Below are 26,916 nucleotides of genomic sequence, written 5' to 3'. Positions count from 1 at the left end.
GGGAGTTCGGACAACACTTAACGATTCGATTTACAAATGCATGGATTAGTACATATAACAATATAAGAACAAGAATAATGACAATACAAAAATTCATGAATTTCAGCAGCGTATTCACAAGAGAGTGATCAGTTCCCTCAGAACAGCCGCTCTTATAGCAGCATTAATATAATAGCAGCTTCCGACTTAACTAGTCCAACTAATCCCTGCCTTACTCTCAACTAGTCCCTAACCATCCTCTAGCTACCAGAAAACTGATAGAGCGCGCGAGGCCACCCGACCAATAGTTTTCGCCGTTTCCGGCTTCAGGGCCCATATACTTTTCAAATCACCATATACATCGATCGGGTGACTTCACGAGCTCTACCAGGTTGGTGTGTGTGTGTTCCCTGCTACCAATTTTCGGTGCACCCGACTTACCATCCACCGATGCGGGTACCTAATGACCACAATGAATCAGGGAGCTAGCTGTAAAAGAAAGGCAGCAAAATACAAACCCAACCAATAACATTCAAATACTGTTTAAATGACCACGGACAACTGGAAGTTTTAAGATGTTTATCTAAAGTTCATTATTTTCTTGCATGAGGTACAATAAAACAAGGCAATCAATAATCAAGATAACATAAATCACATAGGCGTAAAGAAATAATGACAGAGTAATCATCAAAATACTAATAAATTGTAACGAGAAAAGATACTATGCAAGTCAGTATTATCTAGACAGGGATAGCCTAAGTGTGAGTGACTATAGGAGAGCTTATAATGAATAACACGCTTCACTTAAGGTGAAGGGGCCTTTGCACAATCTAGGCAACGAAGTTCTAGACCATATCAGGAAATGACACACTGCTATGCAAAATATAATTTCTAACAAGTGAGAAGGCATAGGAATAACTTTGCAAAAATTATAAATGACTTTTCAATAGTTGCAGAAAGGCATGGAAAATATCACATATGCAATGTTGAACTTTATTAAAGCAAAAGTTAGAAATTCAGAAGGTGCAAGAATTTCAAGAGATTCAGAGCAATATTTACCTAGAAAGGTGTGGAAACCAAACCCTGGCCACGGGTCAGTTAAGGACAGGAAACCCTCAAGGAAGGATACCCCTCAAAGGACAGCAGGTGCAGAATGGACACCCAGGATAGGACAGGATACCCTCGGAATAGGAATCAGGACAGGACCCTCAGGACAGGACAGCAAACCCTCAGGACAGGACCCTCTTCAGGACAGGACCGGAACCCACAGTTCGGAAGCAACGCCTGCGCTCCACCCGCTCTGCAGCTATCGATCAAGACCCCGATTGGGTCAGCGAACTCCCAGCTAAGTGCCTTGCCAGCACTTTAAGGTTCAGTAGAACCTTAGTCTATGGTCAAATTCGGACAGAGTGCTCCGCAGCGCTCTGTATCTTCAGTCACCTATTGAGTGCGTTGGGTCAGTGACAGGTCAGCTAAACCAGACAAGTCGGACGGTTCACTAGGTGAACCCAGGGTAGATATACAGTTTGGGGACAGTGTACCACCCCCCAATGTTGCAAAGTGTCAGAATCCCTCAATTTCGATTGGTCCTAAGGTAGGGTTTGGGTAACACACCAATCACAATACACGATTTGAAGCCTTCATTAACATATTTGGGTACCGCCTAGCAGGTTTGGGGTTCCCAGGAGAAACTGTGCAGAAACACAATGACAATTTAACATTGTATCATATGAGGAGCAACATTCGCTGTTCTCGCAGGGCAGAGGTGACTTTCTCAGGAGCATCTCGCCCATCACTGCCAACTGGCTATGTTCCATCAGCCAAGGTCCCTCGTGCTGCCGAATGTCGCACAGGCGCAGAAGGGACCTCCAATATGGCTCTCCTCTCACTCAGACCCCCATTTCCCGCGGTACATGAAAAGTAAGCGAAAACAAATTAATACAATAATAATGTCACTATGAAAACACATCACAGGGTTTGTACTTTTAAATCATCATCAAGAAATAAACTTATTGCATAAAATGTTAGCTACATTGACACGGACACAAGAGCAGTGGCACGAGCAGTACCACATGATAAGCACAGCTATGAATTACGCATGCGCATAACTTTCCCTCCACTTCTGCAGACGCGTCAGGACACGTGAGTGTGGCTGACGCATGCGCAGTAACTAAAATACAAGCGGCGGCCATTTTTAGGGACACGGATTAATTCATTAGAAATACACATAGGCAAGCTTCGGGAACTTTGCCTAAACAAAATAAATGTTAGTAAAACATACACTTTTGTTACCTTATTACACATAAACGAGGTTCTTGATTTCGGCAAGCCGCAAAATATGCGAAGCTTTGCTTCATCACTACCATGAAATACTAGGTTGGCTATCTCATTTTAAAATGGGACAGGCTGAGACATTCCCGCCGCCACCATACGGGCAAATTAAAAGGGCGAAAAATTAAGCAACTTGGAATACCTTCAAAAAGGCTAAAACCAAACTTATGTGCACCCCAACTTTGGAAAAATACAAAGAATTCCAGACAAGCCACTAGAAATGGGCTAAAAACTACTCTTTTAGGCCCAATCCAAAAGAAGCAACAGTTAGCAAACGGAAAAAAGAGGCAGAATAACAAGTAAATATACTCTAGAATGCTTAGAGGAAAAGCCCTGGCTAACCCTCCTCCCAGCTGTATAAAGGTAGAACATGTTTACAAAAGGAACTTGTTCTTGTGTGGGGAGGGCACAAGGATTTCCACTAGTCAGTGATCCTGGTGTCTGGAGCACCGGATCAGAGCTCCTTCCCTAACGTCATCTTGGTATGGCCCTCACTACAAGGTAGGTTAGCGTCATGAAACTTTTTCTTCCTAGGCGCTAATGCGGTCACGTGTCTGAACTTCTAGTGATCACCCCAGGTTATAGTGAGCACCCCAGGTTACACATCCGTCCCAAATGTGTTATGCTCTCTCGACCAGGACGTGGCTGTGTTCAGTTACTAACCAGACACGTAGACTTTGCGCCCTCGCCTCACTCACCATCAGTCCAGTGGCCAGCACGTTCATGTCGTACTCCTCATTCATGGCTGTGGAGTATGAAGGCGCAGGTCTTTTTGGTCTTGGCTTGCTCTTGTATGGCACTGACCGTCGCCGTTCCCTTGGGCGGTGGGAGACAGAAAATGGAGCTCGTAGTAGGGCAGGGGAGAAGGAACAGCGGAATCGTTCGTGAGTGCTCTCACTGCTTCCGTATGGAAGGCTCTGTGGACTGCAGTGAAGCGAATCATAAACCTTTCTCCCATGAGCCCCCAAGTAATGGAGGAGAATATGCTGTTTCCTGACAAGGCTAAACTTTTCACCCCAATGGCTATTAGGAAGGATTCGAAAATGTTAGCCCACTCCTACCATGAAATACTAGGTTGGCTATCTCATTTAAAAATGGGACAGGCTGAGACATTCCCGCCGCCACCATACGGGCAAATTAAAAGGGCGAAAAATTAAGCAACTTGGAATACCTTCAAAAAGGCTAAAAACCAAACTTATGTGCACCCCAACTTTGGAAAAATACAAAGAATTCCAGACAAGCCACTAGAAATGGGCTAAAAACTACTCTTTTAGGCCCCATCCAAAAGAAGCAACAGTTAGCAAACGGAAAAAAGAGGCAGAATAACAAGTAAATATACTCTAGGATGCTTAGAGGAAAAGCCCTGGCTAAGCCTCCTCCCAGCTGTATAAAGGTAGAAAATGTGTACAAAAGGAACACTCTTAAAGAAGAAAGCATAACAGGCAACATGTAAAGCTGTGCCTATCAGCGTGAAGGAAAACGTATACATAATTAGTCACCTGTAATCAAAAGCTGGACGTCGTGGGAAGCAAGACAAGCACAAGCTGTTCCTGTCAGTGCCTTAATCTTACGAGCTTTCTGGTGGAGAAAGAGGGAGCTGAGTCAAGGCTCCCTGTAAGCTGGCTGAGGAGATGTTACAAACTCGTAACCCACCTCCCAGCTGACTACTGTCATGCTAGTCAAGGGTTAAGCGTTAAGGAGACATGGTAGCACCCAATACGCTGACTGCCTGAAGGAATGCAGGAGGAAGAGAGGGGCACCTCCGCTGAGCTGCGCTTCGGCACAACGGCTCGCAGAAGCTGAATGTCAATCTGGCAGTGCCTCAACTCAGCGGCACCTCCAATCTGCTGACTAAAGGGGCTGAGTGTGTCTACTGGGCGGCACCTCCTCTCCGACTCGGAAGTGCCCAATAAGCTGGAAGAGAGTAAGGGAAGCTGGAGGAAGGGGGCAGCACCTCCGAGTAGCAGCACCTCAGCCTACCGACTCCACAGTGGCCAAGTGACAAGAGGGCAGCCCCTTCTCACAGTGGCACCACATCTCAGCTGACTCCAGTCCGAGTATGTTGACCAGGCAGCACTTCCTCTCCGCGGCTCACAGTCAGCCAACTGTCCACCAACTGGGTACCTACTACCTTGTACAGGCAGCACCTCGGAACAGCAGCACAAAAGCTAAGATGTAGCTTGAGGAAGACGTCAGGGGAGCAGACTAGTGCCACAACTCTCAGCCAACGGAGAAAGTCTTGGGGTACCAGAGATGTCCACTGGACAGACGTAAAGGGCAGGACACTCAATGCAGAGAGGAAACACGGAGGTGATGAATCACAGGCAGATAACACTTCCCCACAGGATATTCAATGTAAGGAGAAACGTAAATAAATGTTTAGAGAGAAGTAGAAAAAGTACTTTACTGACCACTAGTCTTTACTAGCGGTCAGTGGAGAACTAAAAAGGGGAGGAGATGTAAGTGCAATATATCTTTTAATTATTATCTTTGACTATATGAATTTTATATAATTGTATAACTTGTTTATATTATATGTTTTATTAAACAGATTTGTATAATTGCCTTTGGGTCCCCTTATGGTTGTTAAGGGTGAATATCTGTGAGTAACGTTATTGGAAGTTGTGCTATTTGATTATCTAGTACTCCAGGAGATCCTTTTTGCTAATAAATTGATGTCTAAAGAACCCTGTTTCTTGGAGTAGTGGGGCCACTCTCCTGTTTCTGAGACTTACTGGAGGAAGACAGCAGGCCGATTAGGCAGGCGATCTGGTTCAGGGAAGTATGAAGCTTCGCTAAAGTGCATAGTAATTTGTGTTGCTACTTGCCAATCTTTTTTGATGGTAGGCTGAGCTTAGCAGTCAAGGAGTTGATGGTGAACCCTAAAAAATGTTGCTATCTGGGATGTGATCAGAAGGGATTTCTCCTGGTTTATTACAAATCCTAAACCTTCCACGAGGTCTATGGCTATTTGTAACTGGACCGACAGCTGCTGGGGTCATTGAGTCATGAGGATACTGATGTCCAAGTAGACAATGAGGCGGGTGCCGCGCGCCCAAAGGTGCTCCTCCACTGGTTTGAGAACCTTGGTGAAGCACTAAGGAGTGGAGGACAGTCCAAAAGGAAGACATGAAAATTTGAACAGATGCTAGCACCACAAAAACTGTTGGAAATGCCAGTGTGAGCGAAATATGGGGACCACCAGATACGCATCCTTGAGGTCGAGGCGCACCATCCAAAACGAATGTTGCAGGATATCCCTCAGGAGGTGAATACCTTCCATCTTGAAATGTCTATGTACAGCCACTCATTGAATTCCAGCAAATTTATCACAGGATGTTGATTCCGGTCAGCCTTGCGCATGAGAAAAATATTGCTGGTAAACCCGCAGGGGTGGATAGTAGTTGGCAGGATTGCTCGCTTAGCTTACAGAGACTGAACCTAAGTGTCTATCAACACCTTTTTGCTTTAGAAAACTGAATCGGACGTGGTCTGGACTCCTAGAAGGTGGTCCTATAATGCTCTATTTGAAATCCCTGGACAGTCTGTTGGACCCATGCATCCATGGTTAGAGCTCGCCAAACCTCTGGAAAGGACACTAGTCTGCAGTAGCGGTCAGAGATTGGAGTAGCTGCCGGGCGGTGACGTGGGGAGTGGGAGGGACATGGTGGGTGCTAGTAATCTATGGATTACAGAGGATTACAGGTAAGTAAACATATAAATAAAAAAAACAAATTTCGTTGTGTGCACTACATCCCCAAATGCGATGCAGTGCACACTATATCATGACTCTACTGGAGGGACGGGAGCTGATTAATCGATCTCTCCAATTAGCCACGGTTCCCAGCTCCTGGAAGCATGCCAAGGTGGTCCCCTTGTTAAAAAAACCCACCTTGAACCCCTCACGGCCAGACAGCTACAGGCCTATCTCTCTACTGCCGTATCTGGCCAAGGTGACGGAAACCCACGTGAACGCTGCCCTGACCAGGTACTTGGAGACGAATGATATTCTGGCCGAATCCCAAAATGGCTTTAGAACTAATCACAGCACGGGGCGGCCCTCCTGGCAGTCACTGAACAGCTGAGGGTGGCACAAGATCTGGGAAATACTTCTGCTCTTATACTGCTGGATCTGAGTGCGGCCTTCGACACGGTCTCCCACAGGATTTTGCTCAAACGTCTTGGGGAGATCGGGGTCGGGGGCATCGCCCTGGATTGGTTCGCGTCATTCCTATCTGACCGCTCCTTCCAGGTGCACGCCCCTCCGTACTCGTCCAGCAGGTTCCCCCTCAGCTGTGGGGTCCCTCAGGGGTCAGCTCTCAGCCCTACGCTGTTTAATGTGTATGTCCGCCCCTTGGCTATGTTAGAACGGGAAATTCAATTAACATCATATGCTGACCACACACAGCTTATCTTCACCTTTTCCAACAATGCTGGGTCAGACCGAGCTAAATTTGGTGAAGATCTAATGGCCATCACCAGCTGGCTGTCAGAGAATTGCCTTCAACTCAATGCATCTAAAACTGAGGTGCTCATAATCGGTCGGGATCCACAGAAGTGGGATGAGCACTTGTGGCCCCCTCCATTAGGCCTGTCCCCACCCTGAAACAGGAAGTAAAAAATCTAGGGGTCCTGTTGGACAATGCTCTAGCTCTGGACTCCCATGCAGGTACCTGCTATGAGCGTTTACGCTCCCTTAAGCCTATCCTGGGATTCTTTGAGCCTTCCACCCGGCAGATAATAGTACAATCCATGGTCCTTTCACATCTGGACTATTGCAACATCCTCCTGCTAGGCTCCAATCTGACGGTTATTAAAAGACTGCAGAGGGCTCAGAATGCGGCAGCTCGCACTCTGCTTGCCCTGCCGAAATACTGCTCTGTCTCACAGGCTCTAGCCCGGTTGCATTGGCTGCCTGTAAAAGAGAGAGTCCAATTTAAAACCCTCTGCCTTGCTCATAAAATTCTCTACGGACATGGCCCCCAAATACTGCAGGGACTCTGCACTTTCTACACCCCTATGCGTGCTCTCCGGTCTGCAGATCTTTATCTCGTCTGCACCACTAGGGTTCGCAGGAGCAGAGCGGGAGGACGCTCATTCAAGCACAAGGCTCCTTTACTCTGGAATTTTATTCCATTACAGGCACGGTCTACTACGAATCATCAGCTTTCCCGCAAATTAATCAAAACCTGGCTATTGTCTTCCATCTAATCAGCCCTAGCATTGGTTACCCTCCATCTTTCTACTCTTCCTTACGTATCTGCCTTATCACATATGTCCGCGAGCGCTGTGACGCCCCGTTGCTGGGGTAGCCATGCGCTATACAAAACACTTACCATAACATAACATAACTTACTTGTAATCCTCCATGATCCAAAGATTACTAACCCCCACCCTGCCCCTTCTCCTCCCCACGTCACCGCCCGGCAGCTACTCTCACCACCGACCGCTACTGCTAGTCTGCCTCCAACATGTGTACTTCAAAATGCAAAAATACGCACCAGAATTAGAGTTGGCAGAATGTCCTCTGGAGCCTTTCCCTCGGAAGCGCGCTGCCCTGGTGGGGTAAAACTTTGCGAAGCGGGATTGATCTTGGTGACAATTGCCTCGTCTGAAGTCTTGTTCTCTGTAGGACTGGGATGCAAAGCGGCCGACCGAGGGGCCCTACCACATCAGCCACCTTGGAAAAACCAGGTGGGGACCAACTTTTTAATGAACACATGGGACTTGTCTAATGAACTGAAACCATTAACAAGTTTTCCGAGTTCCTTGACATAGGGTTTTCCGAAGAAGGCCTCCTGGACCACCTCTGAGACAGCTAGGCTACCAAGCTTTAGGTCCACCTTCATCAGTAGATATCGTCTGCGTTCCATGGACAAGGTGCAGTTGGCATTACCCCAAAAAGATAACAGCCCTCTGCGCCCATCTTGAAAGGGTCTCTGGGGTACTCACGACACCTGATGCTTTGGCGTCCTCTGCTATGTCCAGTATCCTGGTCGATGGGCCAACTGCATCTAAAAGCTTGTACTGGCAAGCCCGCCCGGAAGGATCTATCCCTTTGCTAGGGGTCCTTCATAAACTAAGCCAGGAACGTAGCCATTTTCGGGTCGATTTCAGGCATTTGAGCCACTTTCTCCTCTAAAATGGGCCTAGGAAAATCCCCTCTCAATCAGCTACGTGCTTCTTTTTCCGATGTCTTACATTAGCCGTTGGCGATGCACTGCACTACCTTGTCGCAGGGAGCCCATTCTACGGACTACGGATGTAGAATCTGCTCCGGGTCCAGCATGTCAGACTGTCTTGGCCCTGAGGGTAGTTCACTGGGAGGGGGAGATGGCCGCCATACTCTAGACGGCCCTCATCCTCATCAGAGGGAGGGTCGTCATCCTGGGGGTCTGGAGACAATGAGGAGCTTCTAACTGGGGCTCTGGGGCTGAAGAAGGGAAGGCTTGGCAGCTTTTTACCATGAAGCGTGGTTTCAGCACCAGTGGCGGTGCGTCCATTGGGGGCGTTGCGGCGTTGCCCCACTAGCCATGGACGACCGCCGCTGGTGCCAACATGCATAATAAAAGCTCAAACACACATTTGTTCAAAATAAATCCGAGCGCACTGACTCTGCGCTACTGGGCCGGGTCGAGCCCGACAGAATCGGGCATTGCCTATGGAAGTGGGCCGTGGGGGGCGGGGCTGCGGCAGAGTGAGTGACAGCGCACAGGCAGGCAGCCAGAGAGCGTAAGCAGCTGCAGTGGGGTCGGGGTGACTACGCATGTGACAGCCAGGAGTACTAATAATTGAGACTGGCCTGCGCATGCGTAGTACCTATTAGACCTCCCCCCCCCCATAGCACTGAGAGACACTGGCAGGGACCCGGGGCCCCGGTCTCAATATGGGCAGATTTTCTCCTGCTCGTAGCCCAATCCTGGCGCAGTGGCGCTGTTAAGCCTGCGCCAGGATTGGCTGAGTAGACAGCAGGGTCAGGCTCATGGTGCCGCGCGTGGGTGTTTGCTGCTCTGTTCAGTATGGCCAATCACATATGGCTATATCAAGCCATGTTGAGGTGATTGGCCATTTCTGAAAGCTGCAGTGACGTGACCGCGCGTGGCGCACCAGTGCCACAAACGTTACAACAACAAGTGACTGATAGTGAAACTGAAAGTCGAAGTTCTAGAACTAATTAAGTCCAGTCCAGACCAGACCAGTACTGAGTCCAGTCGATCCATCCGGAGAGGAGAGCGCGCAGTTGACTGACTCCTGATTCGTCGTCGTATCGTATGGTAATCAATGTAAGTAACGTTACTGACTGTTGTTAATGCAGTTTATTCTTACACCCTCCTGTCCGACCTGTCGCACTGCAGGCCCATTTAGTAACCTTAGAGATAGCGGGCCTATAGGTATATGAAGTATGAGTGAGACGTGGGCTATAATAATCCTACACTAGAGCAGTGGAGTGTTTGGGTAACGTAACGTTGCCTTGGGCCGTGGTCCATGGAATAGCAAGTTTAGTTTGCCATGGTAGGATATTGCTCGCCCACCGCAGCGAACACAGTAGGCCCATCACATGATCCCTCTCCCCGGTGCCACTGCTATTGATACTTTAGTTATGCCCAGCGTTTGGGCCGAGTTGCAGTCATATTCAGTTTGGCCATTTATCCGCAGCAGCAGGCTTGTGGCTTACCGGCTAGAGCGGCCAACTTTGAAGGTGGTGGAGGACGAGGCTCGAGTCTTACGTGAGACTCAGCATCTGTGATTCTGGGTAAATCACTTTACCTCCAGTGCCCGCCCCCCCACCCCCAAACAAATGACTGTTATGTATCCCTACTATAGCGCCTCTGTCTGATACCTTCGGGTCGAGGTCACGCTGTATAAAACTGCAACAAGAACAAAAAAAAATTCAGTGGTGAAAATGAGCCCTTGGCCTTTGGTGCGTGTGACTGACTTTCGGACTGGCGGGATTTTCCGAGGCACAGGCCTGACCTGACGCTGAGTCTTGCCCCGAGAAATATGAGAAGGTCTGAGGTCCAGAATTCAGGGACACCAACTGACATACTAGGGGAACTGTCGTAGCAGCGTGGGCATTTGAAGACCCCGATCTGAACCATGGCACCCTCTCAAGGCTGAACGCCCGCCTGGAACACTGCCCTGTGCAGCCCAGTGGGCAGTGCCCAGACATGGGGTGGTCGGGGGTTGGGGTGGGGTGGGGGGGGGACGGGGGGGGAGTTGTTGTACCCGCCTAATCAACATTTACGTCTCAATATGTAATCATACACGTTAACCGGGAATGTGAGCACTCTTGGGTTGCCATGGGAAGGTGATAGTTGAATGCTGAATATTGTTTAACTTTAGTAACTCTTATTCTGAAAGTGGGGCGGGCCCTTGGCAGAATTGGCTAGTTAGATGTGGCCTGGCTCATAAATGTGGGAAATACAGGAATCTAAAGCATGGCCTAAGAAAGGCCTGTGTGCCTGCGCAAAAGTCGACAGGTGAGGCATGAGATTAATTTAAATCAAAAGCTTATCTTTCTTTTTTAACATAAGTCAGCCATCGCCTCTCGAATGCCCATACTCCTCGTCCTGCTCTAGGCAGCATTTATACATGCAGAGAGGTCACACGTCTAGCAGAGTTTGCACATTCATTATTTGAGAGAAAAACATTCCGACTTACTCTTACTCATAATAATTACTGTTTTCGTGTGCTTATTCAGAACAGAGAAAAGCAAACACTTTTGTGACTCGGACCCGTAATTGTGTTCCATTTCCTATTAGCACAAAAAGATCATATATAATGTTAGGACTGAGAATACGTGCATTTTTTCACCATTACGTGAACGGATTCTGGAAGGGCTCAGCTGGACTGTAGGTGACCCACATTCTTTTATTAAATGATTTTCCACGTTTGCTGTGTGCTTATCCAGGGTCCGATTTGTGGTTCATACCAGGCACAGTCAGTTGTCAAGCTTTTTTCATCAGCAGTTCCATCTGCTTTAATGGTTTGGTTCCAATGGCCCTGCTTCCCTGAAGCGAGGTCTGGCGTGGCTGTTACTCCATTTGCAAGCTGCTGTTAGTGGTTTATTCTGTTGTCAGAGCAGCTTATCTTTTTAGGTGCCACCATTTCACAGCAACAGACGTGTGCTCAGCGAGTGATTTAAGTGGAGGATTCAATCAAATTCATGTTGCACCTACGTTTGCAGTATTTTGAGTGCATACTTTAAAAATATGTCAAAACAACGCAGTGGAAGACAAAAAAGCACTTCCACCAGTCGAGAGAATCTTCATTAGGAAGCAAACTCACACTGAGTCAGTTGCTCTGGGTGGATTTCTCATAAGAAAATGACCATCGAGGTGATTACGTTTAAAATATGTATTTTAATCTTGTTTTGAAACAAAACACAGTGCACACCCTGGGAGAAAGTGGACCAATACATGCATAATATCTGCCCTGGCCTTGCCTGTGAAAAGCTCCAACTGCTTCTCCTGGGTTGCTTCTAATTTCATTTCCACATTCAACGAGTGTTCCAGAGAGCTAGGCTCACAGGCTCAGCGCTCTACTTGACCGTCCTACCAGGTTACAACATTAGTTGCATCAACTTGCAATCATGTGGTTTAAGGGCTAGAGCGGCCGACTTGGCAGCTGGCGAACTATCTTCGAGTCTGTCAACTGGCTGAAACAATTTCTGTGATTCTGGGCAAATCACTTAATCTCCCCCCCCTACCTAACAAAAAAATATGAACCTGTCCGTCTGTAATGCAACTGGTGCTCATGTAAAGTTCTCTGAGTCTGATAACGGCTGGTCGAGTTCGCTCTGTGTAAAACGGCAAAAAAAGGCCATCCTAACTTCTGTAACAATTATTTTATGCTCTATTAGTAGGTGAGTCATGAGTGGAGTGCCATGCCATATACAACCAACCCACCAATATCAGATCTCTAGCTGTTACCAGTGGCTGCCCTCCATTTATTGCGTTGATTCAATTACTCCTGGTATGTTAAGTGTACATTATTTATGCAATACTTTCTAATCTTTGGTATATTTCCTATGATGGGAGTATTCACTGGAGGCCGGTAGATTAGTACGTACAGTAAAGCTGGGTTTTAGATTCCTCTGTAACATTATGTTTAGGATTCTCGCTGTTCTGTGGTCATTCTTTGGCAGTCCAAAGTGTAGTCACTGTCTGACCCATTCCTTCATTGGGTTCAGTGGATTGAATTCTGATTGATTTTGCTGTATGGGTGACATGTGTTCTTGTTGCTGGCACAAGCGAATTAAATGTCTGATTTTCTCAGTTGTGGACTTAAGGCTGAGAATGTATTGCTATTACGTTAGTTTCTTGTGAGAAGTCTGCCATGATAAACATCTCGCGATTGTTCTAATATAGGGGGCTCTTCATTTATTAGCATCATAGAGTATTTATGTGGCCTGTTGGTGTCTCAGAAGGCTTTGCCGTATCTGTCCTCTATCTCGGTGGAGGGGATTGGGGAGGATAGGTGGGTAGGCTATCTCATGCGAAGTGATAACAGGCTCAAATCGCCCGAAATGCCCCACTGCACTGCCCAGGGATGGGTTTTAGAAGCCATGACGCACTTTCAAATCAGAAAAACACAGTACTAGCCAGCAGCAGCAAATTTTTCCGCTTTTATCATTTATAATTCCTTTCTGCTCACCTTAAATGACACAGAAAGCATTGTAATTTACAATGCTTTCTGTGTCATTTAAGGTGCGCAGAAAGGAACTGTTTTCAACACTACAAAATTCTGATTAATAAAATTTGTTCTGACCAACACTTCTTAAGGTCTAGTAAACAGTTCCTTTTTGGTCCGTGGAATTTTAATGCGCATCAACTGTATCATGTAAACACATTTGGATTTGCAATATTTATATTCGCCTGCAGTGTTAATTGTTATAGTTATTTTTATATGTCAGTAGTAATTGTCTGGTCCATTGTTAGGACAAGGCCACATCCTATAAACAATGTTTTGGTCCACCTCCTAAAGCATTTGAATTTTCCAGCACTATTACCTGTGGCTTGTAAATAGATTTGGGCAGCCGCTATTCGAATTTGTCAGCCAGTATTTTCATTGGCATAGCCTACAGGTCGCGCCTTTGGGACCTTATAAATGTTTAGCCATGCAACACTTGCTGTTGCACCAAGGATATTGTTAATGTTTTTCCTAGAGAGAGATCAGAGTTTTGTGTAATGGACGTTTCGACTCATGGAAAGGTAGTAGATAAGGTTAATGTGCCTGCTTCAAAGAACATGTACCTGATGCAGATCACAAAATGCTATAAATAGGTCAGTGAGTCACTGCATTTCTCAGATAAATCATTTTGTCACTTGCAGTTCGTAAGTAAAAATCCTAACATACAACAGTGAACTATTGAAAACTGCAAGGTTAAAATTGTACTGTTATGTTCCCCCCCCCCCCCCAGTCTTTGTTTGATTACCCTAATGTCTCAATACCATTTGTTATATTTTTATTTCCAGCACCTGGTAAAGCCTGACAACCTGAACCTTTACCTAACTTTTTGGGCAATTTTTGGAGAAAGAACAAGAGGCCCAACCTCCTTGCTGCTCTTTCATCCCGGCTGCGACCCAACAAACAACCGTGTTCAAGGTAAGGAAACTGATGATATTTTTTGTAGCTTGGAGCTAGGGCTATGTTTGTGGTCACTCACTCTACATGGTGGTTGGGGTGGGTGCACATTCTGAACATTGTACCCTGACTGGATGGAATTTACTAATACTGAGCCTGCCCTTAGCCCTGTGCTTTGGGCAATAACGGTTGTTAAAGGCACTATCTATCCTTGCCTTGCTAAAAAAAGGCCCTCAAGCAGTGTCTGTTTCAGTGCCACTTTGGCACACAGAGGAAGCAGGCAGTCAGGCTGTATTTTTTTACCTATCCTGTTGTCCAAAGGGGAGCGTTATGTAGGAGGGTAGGGTCTGCTTTCCTATGGTCACCCCATTTCGTTGCTTTTTGCTTTACTGGTTTACGACTTAGAAAGGCTGTGGGCCTGCTAATCAGACCCACAGCACAGCTGTTCTCTCTCTAAATTCACACAATGTACTTTGGGTGCATTACCAATTGGGTATTGGGTCACTCTTGTGAGTCTCTGTATAGTGTACCATAGGTACCCAGGGCATAGGTGCACCCAAGGCCTACCAGGGGCTGCAGCATGTATTATGCCACCCCTGGCTGGCCATTCAAATGAGCTGTTGGAGCTATATCAGTTGCTGTCATGCACAGGATACATGTATTTGTACTGAAATTTGATATTATTGCACCAAATCTTATACGTTGTACTTTGACTATTGACAGGCTTCTTTCATAATGGTAAGGACAGCATCGGCAACATGAATACGGTACAACAATTAATTACACGGTCATTCCATGCACGCCCTTTGGAAGATAAACTACAGATAAAGAGGTTAGGACCTGATCGGCCTGACCTGAAACTCCAACAAGTTACCCAGGACAGAGGAAAATCTTACAATCGTACATTCTCAAACACCTTGTACACAAAAGCAGATTGGCTTACAGGGTGCCCTTCAAAAAACAGACTGTTCTGCTTCCCCTGCTTGCTGGTTAATGGTGACTTTCCTTGGACAAGAGAAGGAGTGATAGACTTTAACCTTTTGAATGCTATGGGGATTTTTCCCCTGTGCTGGAAAATCATGATTACCATTATTCATGACGAGCTGGGCTCGTCATGAGCGTAGCAGGAGGCTACTGCATGACGAGCCCAGCTCGTCATGAGCGTCGAAGGGGTTAAGCATCTGTTTGAAAAAATAAAGAAGCATGCACACACAAGAAAGCATATGGAAAACATGACAAGACTGGGAATGTTGGGAAACGCACCGATTGAGCAGCACATAAGCGATGCATATCGCCAAACAACACAGAAGCACAATGAAACAGTTGATAGGAATAGACACATACTATCAAAAATAATTGATTGCATTTGTTTCTGTGGTGCTTTCGAACTGGCATTGCGAGGCCATGATGAATCGGATGGTTCCACAAATCCTGGAATATTCATGGGTCTTGTAGATTTAGTAGCAAGCATAGACAAGGAAATGGAAGCACATTTAGCAAGTGCTACAGTCTTTAAGGGCACCTCTAAAACAATACAAAATGAACTCCTGGAGTGTATGCTAGAAATTATGAGAAGCCGTATTGTCAAAGAGTTGCAAAACACAGACTTTGTGGCTATTCAGGCTGATGACACCACTGATGTGGCCACACAAACACAGTCCGTATTAGTCTTTCGGTACCTGGACAATGGCTATAATGTTGTGGAGAGATTATATGGTTTTACTCATTTAAAAAACTCCACTGCAGATACCATTACTGCAGCTATACTGCGTCAACTCAACTTCATTTTTCCAGAGGAGCATCAAAGAAAAAAACGTATTGCACAAAGCTATGATGGTGCGTCCGTAATGAGTGGAAGCCATGGTGGCGTTCAGAAAAGAATTAGAGATGTCTATCCGTATGCTCATTATGTGCACTGTCACGCCCACCAACTTAATCTTATTATGCAACAGGCAGTATCAAAGATCTCCGAGACACGAATTTTCTTTCAGGATGTAGGAGGCATGGCAGCATTCTTCTCACGATCCCCAAAAAGAATGGAAGCACTTCAGGAGATTGTGGACAAAAGGGTTCCGAGGGGAGCCTCAACTCGTTGGAACTATAACATATGTACAGTCCAACTAATATTTCAATATAGGGAGGACCTTGTGCAATGTTTTGAAGCCATAGAAGCCAATGAAACCTTTGATTTCAAAAGTCACAGTGAAGCCCGTGGCTTTGCTAGAACACAAAAAAATAAAGAGTTTCAGTTCTTTCTGTTTTTATTTGAAAAGATAATGACAAAGTTCGGGACTTTATACAATCAGTTACAAGGACGAGACATAGATACTGTCTCTGTGAAAAGTTTTACCACAGAGTTTGTCGCAAGCATAAACAAAGTGAGAGATGAGGTTGACAATTTAGACAGCCAACTGCCAGCGGCTTCAACTTTTTCAAACCACAGGGAAAACATCACCACTCTGGTCCGAAGTGCAAAAGAGATTTGTGACATTGTAATTGTGCATGCACAAGAGCGTTTTGCTTTCACAAAACATTTGGAGAGTGCCGTATTATTGGAAAGTAAATACTTTGAAAAATATAATGCATCCTTCCCTGAGCATGCTCTGCATGAGGCTGTGGTAGCTTATCCGATGCTCCACCAAGAGGACCTGAAAAGTGAGTTCCCAGTAATGTACTCAATGCCTGTGTACCAGAAGGCCAAATATGCCAGGTCTTTGCTGTTTTATCCCTCGAACCATCGGCCGAGGCGTTGCTGTGCCGCATTATCCTGCTTTCACACAGTTAAAAGAAACCGGACGGTTTCTATAACCGCCGCCCCAATATTTACTGTGGCTTTCCAAACATCCTCTGTGGAATCCCGACCTAGCCACCTGCCAATGGTATACCTTCACCATTTTTTAAGGTGGGCATTATGGAATAGAAGAATGTTTTTGATTGTCATAAGGACATTTTAACACGACTACCAACAAGAAATTCTATATCGTATGCACGCTACTTTTGGAAGACGAAACTGTCGTTTTGGGACTTTTGATGATATTTCAGATATACATTTTATTTTAGTGTCCCTTAACGATTTACAACGAAAGTGATACTACGCGGCAAACGTGTCCTTTCATCTCAGATTTCTTCTTACCTAATGGTTATGATTTTAATAATATGGAAATGTGGATTCTGCACACATCAACAATAAGCATTTGACCGCTTTGAAACTATCTGTTTGTGTGGCTCCTGAGGAAGGCGTTTGTTTACGCCGAAACGCGCGTCGGAATTTAATCGCCACTACTACAGGACATCCACGATAATTACATAAATCTCTCTTTAGGGTGTCCTTGTTTTTAAGATTTATTTCATGTATGAATTTTTATTTTCTTCTTGATTCATGTACTGCTATCATATAGCCCCTGGTGTTCAGTGCTCTATATGATTTTTAATTTCTGTTTATTAAAATAGCAATTGTTTTTATACGACCATGGTTACTGTGTTCTTGCTGTCATTTGTAAGTCACCTGTTTTTGTAATAATTGAACTGTCTAGGAATTTTTACTCGCATGTTATTATCCCTGTCCTAGAAGTTTGCTTCAGACAACTGTTCAGGGGGTCCTTGTTTTCTTCAATCTTTGCTGTCTTTAATTCATGAACTTAATATGGAAAAGACATTTACAGAGACAGTAGCTTTAGCTAAAATTGTCATTACCACTCCTATGACAACCTCAGAGGCAGAACGATCTTTTTCCACCTTAAAGAGGATTAAGACATTCCTGAGGAACATCATGCTTCAGGAAAGACTCAATGTGTTGGCAATGCTCTCTATAGAGAGCAAGCTTGTTCAAAATATTGCTGACTTTAACGTTCAAGTAATTGAAAAATTTGCTGCGCTTAAAGACAGACGTGCTGAATTTAGATACAAAAAGTAAATATGTTGAACTTGAATGGTGATAGTTTGTGACCTGTTTAGTTGGTTGTTTTGTTGTTTGCAGTTTATATCAAAAAAGTTGTTTGTTTTGTTGTTTGCAGTTTAAATAAAAACAATCTGTGGGGTTCTCAGCATTGTATCTTGAAGTCTGTTATGAAGCTCTGTGGTTATACTGAATAAGCAGCTACCTATGTTATATGACAGCTCTTTAATAATGTAATACCTGCACTTTCACAATTGCTTTATTAACCTTTCTGCTTTCTCAAATTTGCTTGAAAATGTGCAATTTTTCAACTATTATTTCAAAATTTTCTCGTGGAGAATTCCCCTCGAACCCTCCTTCTGTTAAACCATTCTCACCAGTGTCTCCCGCTGCCCCACTCAATTGTGTGGAAAAGGTGCCGGTTTCCAAACCAAATAATGGGGATACTGGAAAATTCTTGGGTGCGGATACGGCCGTCTGATTATCCTGCATGCTGTCTGATGAAATTATCCCACTTTGTTCAAGGATTTGAACAGGAAGGTGCCTTACTGCCTCTCCTAAAGTATCCTGTGGGTTAGCTGCCCCCAAAATTGCATACTTATTACTCAGGGGGAAAGAGGCAAGAAGGGGGGAATCAACTATAACGTTTGACTTGTTAACTGTTTCTGTTTCTCTTGAGGACTTCTCCGCACCATGTAGCCCTTTATCCGCTCCCCCGTTGTTTATTTCCTCACTAATGTTAATTGTTTTAGTGGCTACTGCTTGCTCCATGATTTTAAAATAGCTTGTTAAGGATGGAGTCCCTCGAGTCCCTCTAGGCACCAATGGTTGCTTGGGTCTCCCCCTTTTTGTAGCCCCCCTCTTGTTTAACTTTAGTGGTGAAATAGGGGTTGGCCCGCTCCTTACACCTTCCACTAAATCCAAAGGGTTAAGAACCCCTTTCTTCTTTAGTTCCTGCCTGGAACGTAGCTGATAGCGGTTCTTTGCTAGACCTCCTATCTTAGAGTCAGTTAAGCCAACAGTACGCCCCTCTGAGGTCAAGACACCGCCCAGTACAGGACTCCTATCTGTTCCCCCTATGCTGGGCGAGTTGTCTGATAATAAGGTAGTCTTTTGCGCCAAAGAGACAACTTTTTCTGGCTCCATACAACCTACAACGTCCTGGTTAATGGAGTTTAGCCCAGGGTGAGCCCGCCTTGAGAGAACACCCGCTCGGTACCAGAAAGCAGCCCTTGAACGTAGCCATATACTATGGCAGCTTACCCGCAACCAGGAGGCTTCTGTTTCTTCTACCGCTTGATGAGAGCCCGCAACGAAGCCCCTCTCGACCGGCCTCGCAAACCGGCCGGTTTCCTCACTCGGGATCCGATGCAGCTGCCTGGTGAGCCGCTCCTCCGTATACCTCCGGACGCACTCTCGCATCTCCAGAACCCGCCCTGTGCAACGCGGGGGTCCTAGTGCCTCTGAGTTTAATCCGCGTCTGCGTCCGTGTTGCTGCAGAACTCAGGGTGAAAAGTGGGCTCCTTGCTGCATTCGCTCAGGGCTGACTTATTAGCTGGATTTGACATCTCCGAAAAAAATCAGAGGGGTCTGCACGACAGGTTCGACTTGTTGGAGGCTAAAATTGAAGGTATCAGCGCTAGGACCAGTAATTTGGAAGTGAAAGTAACGTCTCTCACAGAGTCTTCAAAAGAGAATTCTAAAGATATAGATGCCCTGAAAGCCCAGAACCGAACTTTAGCCATGGACTTAGAAAGGTTGGAAACACAGTGTCGGCGCAATAACTTGAGGATCCTTAAAATTCCGGAAGGCGCAGAAATAGGAGATATAAAGGGATTTGTCTGCAGACTCCTCCGAGAGGATATCCTGAAGGATCGCCCAGACATCAATTTGGAAGCTGAGATTCAGCGGGTCCATAGGGACCCGTTCAGGCTGCACCCAGAACGGAAGGCACCTAGGAAAATCCTTGTTTATTTTCAAACTTACAGTGTTAAGGAGCTTATTCTCACTAGATGTCTCTCGCGTACTTCTCTGCATTTTCAAGCTAATCCCTATCAAGTAAGATCAGATATAGGTGGTAAAACAGCCCAAAGACAGTGGGAGCTTGGCTCTAGAATGCCAGAATTGCGTTCAATGGGGGCGCAAGTACAAATGAAATTTCCAGCCATCCTCAAAATAATGTGGAATAATAAAATGTTCACTTGTCATTTTCCGGAGGAAGTGGATGCGGTGTTAACTAAGATGAAGGAGAGGAAGGAGTAGATAATGTAACTGATCTGAGATCGAACCATCATCCTAGTTCAATTTAGTATAGAATAGTATAGGTCATCACGGGGTGGTGTTGGTAAAGGGAGAGTGTGTCTGTGTTTATTCTAGGGAGGTAAAAAAAAAAAAAAAAAAAAAAAAAAAAAAAAAATAACAAATAAATAAGGATGGATCAAGGAAAAAAAAAAAAAAAAAAAATCGCTTTGGTTCAGGGGGGGAAAAAAAAAAAAAAAAAAAAAAAACAAAAAAAAAAAAAAAAAAAACAAAAAAAAATAATATAAGAAAAACAAAAAAAAAAAAAAAAAACAAAAAAAAAAAAAAAAAAATATATACATATATATATAAATCTATAGCTTATAAGGGAAACTTGAGACTGACTTTCTGTATATGTCTTATATATAGAGGTAGGGCAGAGGAGGTCCAGGGCCTCATAGGGCGTAATCTCGCCAATCAGTAGGGAGGGGTTCCTCGCAGGGAGGGGGGTAAGGGTTCAGGGGGATGGGGGAGAAAATCAGAAAAAAAAGTCCTCATTTGTCACAAATCTTTATTTATTTCAAAAATTAAACGTTATAGCAGGCTACTACTTTTTTTTAGTTAACAACAGTAGGACAGTAAGATTATATGATGGCCCAATCAAGATCTACTAAAATTCTTTCATGGAACCTGAACGGGCTAGGGAGCCGCAAGAAGCAATTAAACATTTCCCATTATTTAAAAAATACTGGAGCATCCATTATCCTATTACAAGAAACACACTTGGCAGCGGATGATTGTAGGAAGATATTCATTAAACTTAACTGGGTACAGGAGATTCTCTGTTCAAAACAGACGGGCACAACGAGAGGGGTTGCAATAATACTTTGCGTCAATAAGGGTATTATACTGCATGACTGGGCCACAGACCAGTCAGGGAGGTGGTTAGCTGCGGTGATCTCAATAAGTGCAGTTAAATTCTTATGCGGGGTCTATTACGGTCCGAATGATGATAACCCTGTTTTTCTTCAGAGATTAGAAAAATATATGATCCAGTATACAATCCCAATTGTGCTAGGGGGGGATTTTAATTTGTTATTAGACCCAACATTAGATCGTACCTCTAAGTCTAGATACAATTGTCCAAAAAAATCTTTTTTGATCCTGAAGAACATTATGAAAGACTATACATTGTTGGACGCCTGGAGAGCTAAATATGGCACAAAAAAACAATACTCTTTTTACAGCAAAAAATACCACCAGTTCTCCAGAATAGATTTTTTTCTATTAGATCAATCGCTCTTAGCAACCACGGATTCTATCTTTCATATTCCGAACGGCCTGTCTGACCATTCAGTGGTTGAATTAAATATTAATATTCTGAAAAACTGCCCTGAATATAGGTGGACACTGGATAGGACTATCCTTTTAAATGAAGTATTTAATACCAAAGTCAAAGAAAAGTCTACAGAGTTCTTTGAGTTTAATGATGATACCGCTCCTGAGAATATTGTTTGGGATGCATTTAAGTCTTATCTAAGAGGACTATACAGTTCCCAGATGATCATAAATAGGAAGCTTAACAAGGAAATGGATATTAAAGAGCTAAGGTTAATTAAAATAAAAGAAGAACAGCTTCTCTCCGCCACTCTAGGCGACAGTACTGATGTACCAAAATTGGAAAAAGAATTAGTTGACTTACAATTGAATTTTAGATCGAGAACTGAAAAATTACTCAAGGATAAATGGGAAGTCAGTAAATTACGTAATTTTGAATATGGAGAGAAGTGTGGGTCCCTGCTTGCGTGGAAAGCTAGGTCGGACAGATCTAGAAACAACATTAAATCTCTGATACAACGTGGGTCTGGAGTTGTTTTGTCTGAAGATGACGAAATCAGGCAAGAAGCTAGAACATTCTACCAAGAGCTATATATGGAAAAAATTAACTGCTCAATGGACGAGCTGGATACTCTGCCACTCTGGGATGATTTACCACAATTAAAAGACTCAGATATAGCTCTTTTGGCAAAAAACATATCAGAAGGGGAGATTAGACTCCAACTAAAGAAGATGGCAAGGAATAAAGCTGCAGGTCCCGATGGGCTCCCAATAGAGACTTATAAAGCAAATATCGAAGAAATTCTAGTTCCAATTCAGAAACTATTCAATAGAATTTTCATTCAGGGAGAACAAATACCATCTTCATGGTTGGACGCTACAATTTCATTAATAGCTAAACCGAATAAAGATCCGGAAAAGATAGAATCTTATCGCCCTATCTCACTTTTGAACTCTGATCTAAAAATTTATTCTGGAATCTTAGCGACTAGACTGGCCAATGTCATAAAATCTATTATCCATCCTGATCAGAGGGGATTCATTCCTGGCCGTCAATTAAATGAGCTCACATTCCAAGTAATTGCTGCCATAGACTACGCCACAGAGAAAAAGAAGCCTCTTGCTATCGTCGCAATAGACGCTGCTAAAGCATTTGACCAGGTGAATTGGCTCTTTCTTTGGAAAGCGATGAGGAAGTTTGGTTTTCCAGAAGTCTTCATCAATGGAATTAGAACTTTATATGGGGGCCCGAGAGCCAGGATTCTGGTGAATGGTGGACTGTCAGACTGGTTAAATATTTACAGAGGGACGAGGCAGGGATGTCCTTTATCACCGTTATTGTTTGATGTATATATTGAGCCCTTTGTTTGTCTTTTAAGACAGGATCCTATAATTCACCCTTTTAAAATCGGAGATTTAACAGTTAAGACAGCTCTATACGCAGATGATCTCCTTTTGTACACTTCGAATCCACTAGACGCAATTCCAAGGTTATTTCAACTTGCTGAGGAGTTTGGTATTGCTTCTGGGTATGGTATTAATAAGGAAAAGACCGATATCATGTGCTGGAATATCGCGGTACCTATCACAGAAGCTAAAACCAAGATGAGATATCTAGGCATACAGCTTAATCATAAACTGGTAGAAACTCCTAAAACTAGTTGGGATGTGGTGATAAGGGAGGTTAGGAAACTTTTGACCAGATGGAACTCCTTGCCTTTAAATATCTACGGTAGAGTAAATCTGGTGAAGATGATCATCTTGCCAAAGGTGACCTTCCTTTTTAATTCTATTCCTCTACCATTCAATAAGAAAGATATTCTTAACTTACAGGGTAGGATAGGTTCCTTTATTTGGGCGACAAAATCTCCCAGGATAGCCTGGAGGAAGTTGAGGAGAGGACTAAAAATAGGTGGCCTTGCTCTCCCGGACTTACTTTTATACTGTTATGCTTTTCAATTTAAAAATTTTAGACTCCTAGCGAACAGATTAGATTCCACCTCTAATGGCATACTCTTCCGAGCCATGTTGTCTGATCTTCCATACGGGGTTGACTTCTTTACGTTTAAATTTGGAGACCAAAAATTCTTTAAAAAAGTACGACTGAAGCTCTTGAAGGCTGTTTTACATAACTGGCTACAAATAAGAGGGATGTTAGGCATACATTATTATCACACATATGCCCCGATATTCTTTCCATGCCCCCGTCAATACTTAGATTGCCAGTGCGACCTGAATCGTCAACAGACTATCATCTAGAGAACTATCTAAATCGAGTCAACAGGTACCTTTTTGGCTCTTGACTACCATGTTTATTTGCCACTGCATCCATCCACCCCAACTAACCCCCCAATATATATGTACTCCGATATACAGGTTATCTACATATCAACTACTGGGTACCTATAGCACGTAGTCTCTTACCAAACAGGAGCGGTTCCACAGGTATTACTCTTACCTTGTTGTCTGTTACTAGCTCCGATAACAATAGTATTTTCCATCTAATCTCTAGGATAGTCAATTTCACTCCACAGCTTAAATACCAGAAGCTTACCCTTAAACGAAAAAACATGTGAAACAAGAAATTCAGACACAGATTAACGATACACTGCAAAGGTACTCATCTAATTTTGTAACCTGTTTGTGTACTCTCTGAACTCTTAGCTTGGGCCATTGATAACCACGCCCCTTAATTGTCTTTTTCTCTTTTTTTGTCAGTAAATCAGTGTTTAAGTCTTCCAGACATACCATCTTCCATTCCGCACCATTTTTTCCATTCCACCTATGTGAGAACCAACTTCAGTTATACGTTCAGGTACTATCTTACCTACCCTCCCACCTCACTCTTGACCTCTGCTTTGTATCCTCCATCCACTGTTACACCTTCTTAACCTGTCACGGGCCCCCTCCCCGTCCCCTCCTTATCTCTAACCTCCATCTAGCACTGTTATTCCTGAGTGTTACTTCAGTTATCACTTCAGTCCTCATTTCCTCTCCCCTTACCGTTAATCATGCTACATAGCTTCTGTTACATGTTTAGCAAATCTGTTTTTGCTACCTAGTAAATGTATTAATCAAAAATTGGTAGCACACTGTACATAACTGTAAATAATAGACCGGGTTCTTTCTCTCTTCACGACATTTTTGTCTTATGTTCTAGCACTGTATAAATGTATCACTACAAAGTTCGCCTTGTTTTCTTAATATGTATATATCTAGGACTCTTTACGGACATTGACAAGCATTACTATTGTTTATATCTTTTAATATGTATAGGTCCACTTGGATACCTACATGGCTCCCTGATGAAGGCCTCCAGCCGAAACGCGCGTAGATGATATACCTAGCCATGTTTTAATGTATAAATGTGTTTATTTAAAAAAAAGCCTTCGCACAGATCTCAATTTAAACTTTTTTTGATCATGAAATATGTATAGGACCCGACCATAAATGTCCATATATGCAGATAAAAAGTCAAATGTATAATGAAGGCATGCACACAATAACCATGTATATCTAAATGATAATGTGTTTTTTACCATAATGAATACTTAATAAAATAATTTTGTACCATGTATTCTGTTTAATCATAGTTTATGCTATCACTAGTCCGTCTTTGTCCTTTGTTTAAACATTAGTTCCTAATTACTTTTTTCAAACATAGTAAATTAAACTATTCACTATCCAGCGCCTAAAAACATTATGCGTTGTAATGGTATGCGTGGTAAAAACTGCGTTGTAAAGGTAGGCGTTGTAAAAGTATGCGTTGTAACGTCATACATCCAAGCTATTGGCATTGTAAATGACAATGCCTTTTATTTTTGTTTTAAAAACCAACACGTAAAAAAAAGGCATTGTCAATTACAATGCCAACAGGTCAAACTGTCGCAAATGTGAGAAGTTAGAAATGGCGATGTCTGGTTGGCTAAGGCTTGCGCCAAAGCCAGACAGAAACCACCACTTTAGTCAGGGCAAGGGAATAACACGCCAAGATAACCCCTGCTCACCCCCTTGGTAGCTTGGCACGAGCAGTCAGGCTTATCCCGGAGGCAATGTGTAAAGCATTTGCGCAACACACACACAGCAGCAACACACTAGGCACACCACAAAAAGGAACTCCACACAAGTTTTGTTTGTTTTAATTGCAATATTGTTAATTACTCACCATTTATTTGGAAAGTAGTAGTAGTGAGGCTTTAGGCTTGTAAGAAGTATAAGAACGGTTCTGTTTGAATAAAAGTTTCCAAATGCTTGTTCTTCTGTGTTTAAATAGAGGAGTAGGTAATAAAATATAGCTATCTTGTAGGAGAAATAAAAGGCCACGACACGTGGGGTTTCGAAAATCCATCGCTATCGTGTGGAGATGTCTAGCTGTTTGTAATTTGTGTGAAAGTTTTAGTGTGAAGATGAAAAGGATATCTAAAAGTTAATTGTATGATTTGTTAAAGAGTGAAAGCTAGAGGAAAGTGTATAATAGGAAGTGTAATTTGAGTAAGCTAAATAGATGTTATAATAGGAAGTGTAATTTGAGTAAGCTAAATAGATGTGGACGAACATGATGGAAAGAAAATAGCAGCAAATGACTATCTTTTTTTTTTTAGTGCACCCAACCAAAAACAAACTGTTAGTTGTATTGTTGGACTGGGCCCTTTTTGCAGGTTCACCCCAAAACTTTTTTGCATTTTCCTAGCCTGCTTCTGTAACCTTGTGTTGGTGATTTTAGGCCTCTGCACACTGTTTCACTGCGGTCCAGTGTCAAGTGCATGTGCTCTCTGTGTATGTGTGGTGAGAGTGTCCTGCCCTCCCATAGGAATGCATGGGCATATGTGTGTCCATGGTAGTTCCTAATATGTGGGGAGTGCAGGGGCGAGTTTGGTATGTGCGAACTCGTGAGATAAAATGCTGCACGATGGTGTGCGCAGATTGATTGTGGCTAGTGTAGAAGTGCCACTTTTAGAAGATGACATTTCTGTGTGCAGTGAATATGAATTGACTGTCTGGCTTGTGAGTGACAGGGGCTGGCTGGTGTGCTTGGCTCCAGGAGCCAGGATGGGTCTGCCCGGTGGTGAATAGGGAGATATGATGTTGATGGAAGAGTGGAGTTGCACCTGGGACCTGAATATGGCTGTGCCTTCCCCCCAACAGTTCTAGCTTCACCTAGATGTCCCTAGCCTGGCCAGTGAAAGGGAGAGAGGGACTGAGCAAAACAAAGTGCTCAGGAGTTCCCCTGAACCAGTTGTAGCTGGTTCTCCCATTGCCTGTACCCTTTTAAACAAAGGAAATGTGTGTATACAAAGTGGCTGAGACCCATGTACAATGTTCTTGTCTTGCTACTTGAAACAACCAGGGGCATGCTGCTGCTAGGGCCCAAGGGAAGGCTTGCCTCCTTGGGCCCTGCCCTGCCCCTGGATACCTGGATGACTGTGTCTCTTTGCTGGGGAGCTGGTTGTTCCATTCCTTTGTCCCAGGACCTTTGCAGCCTTTATTGTGCTCTGGGAGCACTGTATGCTTAGCCCTCCCTCAGGAGGAAGGAGCTCATCTGCCGGCCA

This window comes from Lissotriton helveticus, chromosome 3_2 (genome assembly GCF_964261635.1).
Source record: "Lissotriton helveticus chromosome 3_2, aLisHel1.1, whole genome shotgun sequence".
NCBI classification, from domain to species: domain Eukaryota; kingdom Metazoa; phylum Chordata; class Amphibia; order Caudata; family Salamandridae; genus Lissotriton; species Lissotriton helveticus.
This window is presented reverse-complemented; position numbering follows the sequence as displayed.